Source organism: Macadamia integrifolia, chromosome 1 (genome assembly GCF_013358625.1).
Source record: "Macadamia integrifolia cultivar HAES 741 chromosome 1, SCU_Mint_v3, whole genome shotgun sequence".
Lineage (NCBI taxonomy): Eukaryota > Viridiplantae > Streptophyta > Magnoliopsida > Proteales > Proteaceae > Macadamia > Macadamia integrifolia.
In genome coordinates, this window is record NC_056557.1 from 36225154 (window position 1) to 36233821 (window position 8668).

The window sequence follows — 8668 nt, forward strand, 5'->3', positions numbered from 1 at the left end:
ACTGTTCAAAACGTGTTTTTTCATATACTATTATATAATACAGAAAAAAAACAAATACGGAAAAAGAATCTGTTTTAAACGCGTATCCGTTTTTTAAGGGTAAAATAAGAATTTTATTATAATTTAAAAAAAAAAAACTATTAGTAAAAGTGAAGAGTGAAGACAATATGGTACTTGGTTTTTGGTTTTTAACTTTCATACTATCTATAGGAAAAAAATCTCATCTTCTCATAGCCCATTGAGTAAAGAGAAACTAAAGTTAACATCTCATTTTCTTGTAGCCCATTGGGCTATTTTATCTTGGGACTCCCATAGCTTTTGGAACATTAGATGCATGTATACATGTAACAATCTCTCAAATTGCATGAGTATACTACTTTTTTTTTGTTTCATTTTTTTGAAAACTACACATTTAATATTCGTACCATTCTTTTTCGTCCGTTTGTCATTCCTTGTATTTTTGACCTTTTGTTGACCGTACCTTTCATCGTTTTTATCTGTTTAAAACCCGTACCATACGTTTTTGTTTTTTTTTCCATTCCCATTTTAACTAACAGTGGTCCTGATTTGAATTTCACTCCATTGTGGTGATGGAATTGACCCAGGTTCCAGGGTTGAGACCATAAACCCTACTCAAAAAGCACTGATGGAGGTCTTTTTTATTAGCAATAATAACGATGGTACATTATTGTATACAGAATAAGTTCATTAGACTAGAATCTCTTGTCGACTTGATGTTTGTTGCGCACTGGAAGATCCAGACCAACTTCATCTATTATTGGTTATAAATGTGTTCATCATTTGGAGTCTAGACTAGTTCTAGAGCCCGGCTAAGCTGGTTAATCGCTAATTCATCCTTTCATGTAGCACATTAGATTTTTTTTTTTTGGTGCCAAGTTGGATCCACCACTATGGTGGTCTGAAGGGGAAGTAGGTGTCCACTAGGGCCCAATGGGTAGGGAGTAGGGGGAATAATGATGCATGATAACATTGGTGCACTTACAAAGGGAGTTGATCCACCGATCAATCCTTGGGCACACTCTTAAGATAGTAGTGCCAATTTGTTAGTATCACCCCCTACACCCTCTAATTGGGTAAACCGACCTTATATTTATATGGAACAAAAAAAGTTGTTCACCAGCACCCTCTACGCCCTCTCACATGGGGGCAATGAACTACAAAATGGCATTGAAAACTGAACCAAATGGCCCAATTTATTTGAAAGTTTTTCAGAGATGGCGGAGATATCCACATCCCCAGAATTAGAAACACCATGAACAAAATCTTCCACAAGACAATGGGATTTGAAAAGGGTTGATTTGAGATTCTTAATATTCCTGAAGGAGTCCAACCATCTTGATAACTAAAAGTTTTCTTAAAGCAGGGAAGGGTTGGTTGCTGAGTGCGAAAGAAAATAGGATTATGAACAAATCCAAGAGAAGAAAGCTAAGGGAGAAAAGAATTAGGGAAAAATGATAGCCAAGTAGTTGAGGCAAAAGGCTTATCAATACTTTCTTTGATGAGTGGGTGGTTTCAGTTTATTGGACCATGTGAAATGATTGTTAGGTAGTTTTATATCAGTTAGGTTGAAAAAAGCAATTAGGTTTTCAAGGTGAGTGGAAGAAGTAGATGTTTGAAAGGGGATCCACCAAACTTATCATCTTGATCTCATTGAAATCTCCAATTATGATGAAGGGAATATTGATGGTAGAGATAAAATCGAAAAGTTTCAGCCAAGCATCTTTCCTAAAAGACAAGGTTACGGGGGAGCATATACACCAATCAACATCTAGGGGGGAGAAAATGGTAGTGGCAGTGAAGCAAGCGCCTTCTTCAACGTGTATTGTCTCTTTTTCTTCCCCATTTTGAAATGACATCTATCCCTCCTTTATGATATCAGTTTCGTAACAATTAATTAGCTCTACCCAAGTGAAAAAAATAAATACATAAATAAAAATTATATATATATATATATTTTATTATTAATTGTTCATTCATTGGACCGGTTTAAAAATGGCTAAAGTTGTTTTAGTGGAGAATTTAGAATGTTCACACCTACTCATAATGTGTTTGCTCGTAGTATCTATACCCACAGCGTGACTTACACCGTGCTTGATGCATAAAGCCTCTCTCTTGCTGCTCGCATCGCCTCGCGCATTGCTTGTACTCTCTTAGAGGATCGCCCTGGTTATCATCTCCATAATCTCTGCGCCCTCCATAGCTCTCGTGACAGCGTTTATAACATTGGCGAAGGTCTCTACTTTCATGCTACTCGCATTGCTCCACGCATTGCCAATATTCTTCTAGAGGATCGCCCTAGTTATCTCCTTCATAATGTTTGCGCCCTTCGTTTTCTTCCTTGTCAACTTCAGCAAGACACAAGGTGGCTGACAGAAGGAAGAGGGAAAGGAGGAAGAGAAAGGAAAATAACTTTGTTGCTTTGAACACCATGTTTATAACACTGGAGGCTTTGCTGGGTGAAGAGAATGGGTCAGGGTGTGCCTCTATTTATAGCCCTCGCTCTCCTTCTAACGTCAACATTTGGCAACTTCAATTTACATGCAGGCTCTACAAATGTCTTAATACATGTCGAATCCTAATCAATTTACATGCAGGCTCTACAAATGTCTTAATTCACGTGTCTATCTTAGATGACCGTGTCGCCAGAATTAGCCATCACATGTTGAATCCTAATTCTCCACTAGACTAGGCAGGGGACAAGATAACATATATGGCATCAGGAATGCACAAGGGGACTTTACCAACACAAGTGGGGAGGGGGGATGATAGGAAAAAAAGAAGGGGAAGGAGAAGGGGGGGTAGAGGATGCATATGACAGGAGTGATAGAAAATAAATGCGAAAATGATTCATGGAGATCGATGAGCATGCGCCATAAATACTACAAAGACATGTTTTAAACATACCTGAATCCATGGCTGAAGAATAACAACTCCTCAAACCTCTTCTCATATGCTCTTTGTACAACACGATCAATGTTGGTCTGGTCTACTTTCTTTCCCTTTCGTTTTTTATCATTAGTTTCATTTAATGGGTTAGTGATAACTATATAGAAGGGTGAGGGTAGGGACCAACTCTGCAAAGAAATTAGGGTTTCCTCCCCATTAAGGAAACAATACCTTAGGTCCACACATAGTAATATATATTTCATACCATTAAGGTATGCTAATAGAATCCAATATCTCCATAGAGATCACTTACCAATAATATTGGATTCTTTCTGCTTACTCCATCTGCAGTCAACACCACTAAATCGGTTTTGGAAACAAATCTTAGACTATGCTAGCCCACCTAATTGGAAATCTTACAATCTTCCACTTAGGCAACATATGTCACAAGTTTTAGATTTTCAAATTTATTTAAAATGACTTTTCGGTTTAGATAAACTGAATGTGGTCACAAAAAAATAGTATTGAATGGAGTGTACCTTAAACCAAATGTCTTGGTCCGAATGAAAATTATAAATACCCAACCATATTGATCATCACATCTATAACAACATAAGACCAAACACGTCAAAGTGCTCATAACCTCATCGAATTGAACTAAACAGTATGAAAGTGTGGTATGGAAATAACATGCAATAGTGATCATCATGCATATTTTCAAATTGGTGCAGGCTTGAAAATCAAATGAGCCTTATGAGACAGATACCGAAGGTCTTATTAATTGCAAGCGTCTTGCAAGCGTCTCCTAAACGCTCAAGCGTCAATCAAAGAAGCTCATTGGGACTGGGTCTAAATGTCCCAATACACTAGTACTAGATCTCAATTAAACGAGGCTTTGCTAGTGACTGGATGTGTGTGTATTGACTGAAACCTCAGATACCGAATGAGGTAAATACACCACATATAACCTCAGTTTTCTGTAAGAGGCAAATAAATAAGTGTATGCACATAAACAAATGGTCATAATAAAAATGCATATATATTCTTGAGAACAATAAAAATGCATCATATATATAAAATAAAACTGAAAGTCAAATGCGAACATATTAAGCAAAACTCCCATTAATAAAATGTATTAAAAGAACTAACAAGCCCCATATTAGTGACATGCACTTGAAAGACTTTTGAAGTCAAGCCCTTAGTAAGAGGATCTGCAATTATGTTTTCTTAGCAATATGTTCCATTATAATTTGTGACTTTTGAACTTTCTCTTTGACCAAAATACTTAATGTCAATATGTTTAGAGCCTGAAGTACTTTTACTGTTATGAGAGAAACGAATTACAGCGGAGTTGTTACAGAACATTCTCAGTGGTTTAGATATAGAGTCAACAATCTGTAATAATGTAGTTCTACAAAAATTTATGATTCATAAGCTACTCCCACTGATCTTTAGATAGACCTATTCGATTCCTTCCATTTTTTATAAAGAATCTTAGCTTGAACATAATTAACAACCATTGGCTTAAGAGGCTCATCAATTCAAGATTAAAATCTATTATCATAATAGCCAAAGAAATATTAAAGGATTAATTCCATTCTTTAAAATTGGAACCATTCAAAAATATTTTTAACAGAAAATAGCTAGGAAGTTAAAGTTGGCAAATATAATCATACATATTTACCAAAATATACAATATGCAAGAATATAAAGCATATTAAACTTCCCAACAATATAATTAAATTTGACTAATTAGGCTATTAATCAGATTTATCCTAGTATTATTTTCAATAACTATAGGAAAATGAAAACTGTGGAAAGATCCAACATCATCGGGGTCATACCTATAGTGGCAAGATCGCCCAATATGTAGTGAAATCTTTCGCATGCAAGGCGAGACGTTCGAAACAATACTACTCTGAAGATTCCGTCACCTGTGGTGGCAAAACAAGAACCTCCAAAGCTATGAAGCCCAAAATGTCACCCTCACACTATCAAGCGAAACCGACCAAATGAAGACTTACCTGTGGTGGGAAGAGCACATCATTTGCTATATGGTCTCCTTAACTGCAACCCATCCTGAATAGTCAATAGTAATTTCACAATCTCAGTAACTAGTCCACTAAGTGGAAACGTAATCACTGAAATTATGAAAACCTAGAGACTTGGATTGCTACCAAATGCCCATGGGTTTATATTTTGGGTGCAAACAATAAGATGAACTATTTCAGTATTTAATTAATAAAATATTTAAATAAACCCACAAAAGCAACCCATTATAAACCCTTATAGTTAATATGGCGACACTATAATTTATCAGTTATCAAAGTGAGTACATTCTTAGTATAACGGTTTTGTACTTCCGACCATTACCATAAAAAAATAGAAAATTTAAATATGGTAATTTCCTATAGTGACAATATGCTAAATATGAAAGTTCATATCATTTTTCATGATAGCAAAAAAACATATGAAATATATTACCTTATCCATAATGCATTAGATATAAAAAATTGTATACAAGTTTGATTTTTAGGCTCAAATGACTTTAATATCTAATACAAATATTTGCCTATAAACTTTAAAGTCAATCATAATAAAGCCCCATAATTTCTTTAAGTAAAAAAAAATATTTAGCTAATAGGGCATATGAACCGAATAACTTATACGCTAAAACAACAATGAGCCTTTAACAAACAAAGGTAATCTTGGCTTAGATCCATAGTAAGTATAAACAACTTCATAGGCTTTATACCAATAAACCACTAAAACTTCAATGAGTTCATTTAAATCAGTCAAATATAATATATCTATTTTATCTCGATGAATTTTCAATAAAATTGAACTTTATCACAAGTACAAATAGACATATAAAGTCGAAGAAATATTATTTAAACAATGCACTTGTGATATTTTGAATCATAAAGGGGTGTCAAAACTCATAATTATGTATCTCGTGATGAAACCTAATATCATGGATGATAAATATAATATCGAAGAAAATATCAAAATACCCCAGATTGACTTAAAATTCATGAAACGACAAGTGTAGTATACATAATAAAACATGTATGATACATCTATTATCCTCAATAGGATAATAATTTATTCTCCCACTAATATAAGAGAGTAGAACTAAATGACCTAATAAAAGTACCATTTATAAGAGTCAACATCAGTTCATATTAGAACTAGATCTAATTGTTGGCTTAAGTAAACAGGGCCAAAATAGTCAACAATATAAACAGATTTCAGAAGTCATTTCAATAAATCAAAATCAAAGTATTTCTGATTCCATTTGCACAAACTGTTTATGATCTATACAATTATTATACTCCAAAACTGGATTTCATTGAAACTATGAGGAAAATAGTTGATAAATCATCAACATGTACGAGCAATGTAGGATGATCTTATGTCATAACATCTCAAATGTGAGTATATATATCATCATTAATATTAATCTTTAAGATGTCAACTCTACCCATGAAAGATTTTCATTAAAGCCTATTTAAATAGACCACAGTAATAACAGAGTTCAACTTGGTAATGTTCATGTGCATTCACTGTAATGACTATATCACTCAGGATTTATAACTGAAACTGTATCTTTATCATTTTGGTAAAGAATGCATTAGCCCTTTTGTAAATCCACATTTGCTGTGAAAAGAACATTAATTTGAGGTCCCTTCACCTTTGGCCTAAGAAACTTCTAGGTTATTGCCATTTCTTTAACTTTGATGACAACATCTTTAGGTAAATGTTACCTATTATGTTGCCATAGGAAAAATCATGGAAGAATAAAATACGTCACTTTTGTGGAATCCACATTACCCTTTCATGGTTCCCTAGAACTGCGTTATGCAGCTAATCATGTGCAGAAACTTACATCTAGTTTAATTCTAATATATTTATTCATCATATGGTGTTCCAAATATGACATGCAAGCACAAAATGCCATTAATTTTCTACTTACGACATTCATAAATGACTTTTTAATATTATGGTAATAAGAAACTAGTGTAGAAACATACATAAACATAAATACAATTCTGAAGCCACTATAGAATAAAGATAAAACATTATAGCTATTCCAAAACAGTTATGAAGATAAAATATGAGTCTTATTTTTCATGTTTTAAAATCAACTCAGTATATTGAACATACATCCACTGGTCGAACCATAAACAACATTTCAGACAACATAATTCCATCATTCCACTAGTTTGACTAGTTAAGTAATTATCCACAACATCCCAAGTACATGATAAAGTGACATCATGATGACCAATGATATTTTATTATTCACAAGGCCTTGGGATTCTTAAATAGAATTTATTCAAATCTAAAAAAACCTAATTAGACATTATGTGAAGACTGATCATTACTAAAAGACCATGTCTATTTGACTTTCAAATAGGTAAGATAATAACTATATAATGCGTTAATGTATGCCACTTTTACAAGTACATGTTAACATTACATCCACTTATATATGGTTTCCAGAACCATGTTGTCATGATAACAACCAAAAATCAAAACCAATAGAAAAAATAATAATAGTTATTATTATAATAATTTCAATAATTAAACCAAAACCAAAAAATTTTAGACTTCACTTTCACGAACTGTTTTAGTCTCATTTATTTATATGACTACAATTTGGATTTCATTAAAACTGCGATAGAAGTGGTTAATTCACCCCAACTTATATGCCCAAGTTCATTATCAATTTAAAATCAAGTATGATAAGGTAAATCCAAAACACATTGTGTAGTAAACTGTCATCTGAAGTAGAATCACATGGCAAGCAACATACAAGATTTGTTCATCCAGCAATCCATTTTTCTAGCACCAACACCTAATTGGTATTGTTGAGTTACATAAAATTAGGCTAATAAAATAATATGCTTTGAACATTCAATCCCAAATCAGAACTGCTAGCACATGAAAATCGGATTACTGTAAGATATTGGCATTTGGTATAATCAAATGCCATGGTTTCAAAAAATAATCATCATGAAACATGGTGAAGGACCCAAATTCAGAATTCCACAAAACTGATAGATATTAGACTACATTAGATTGTAAAAAAAAAGAATAAGATAGTTTTTTGATGGAGACATCAGAATGAGTGAACCCCTGACACTAGACTCCCTCTCAAAAAACCTGTGTTTTGAACTCTTAAATGGGATCTCTGTGGGCATGCAAGAATACTAAATAACTAAAATTAAAGTCGACGGTAAATCTGTAAATTTTGGACAATCCAGCACCTTAAGATTAAGTACCCAATAAAAAAAAAACCAAGCTGAAAATAGACCCATGTAGAGGACTCTTTTCTGGAATTATAAGGGCTTTCACATAATTAAGGGCAAGAAATCCTTATTTGCAAATCAGGGAAGTAGGTCATCGTCCCCTACCTCATGTAATCGGTAAACCAAAGATAAACCCATATGGAATTGGTTGATGTAATTTAGCCACAAGAATTCTTTAATCTTTGAATAAAATAGGCCCAAGAGCCCACCACGTTTTTTAAGTTAAAATCTTTTTTTTTTTTTGTTAATCAAGTTCATTGGCTAAACCCATGACTTTTAAATAAACATGGGCTTGGCCCAGTAGCATTCAGTTAAGTTAAAACAACCCAAAACAAACTTTTATAAAGCAACAATGGGCTCAGCCCATTACCTTTTAAAGGATTTTAACCAATAAATAAATAAATTGATAGAGCCAAACTTAACACCCACGACAAGCCCTATCGTTT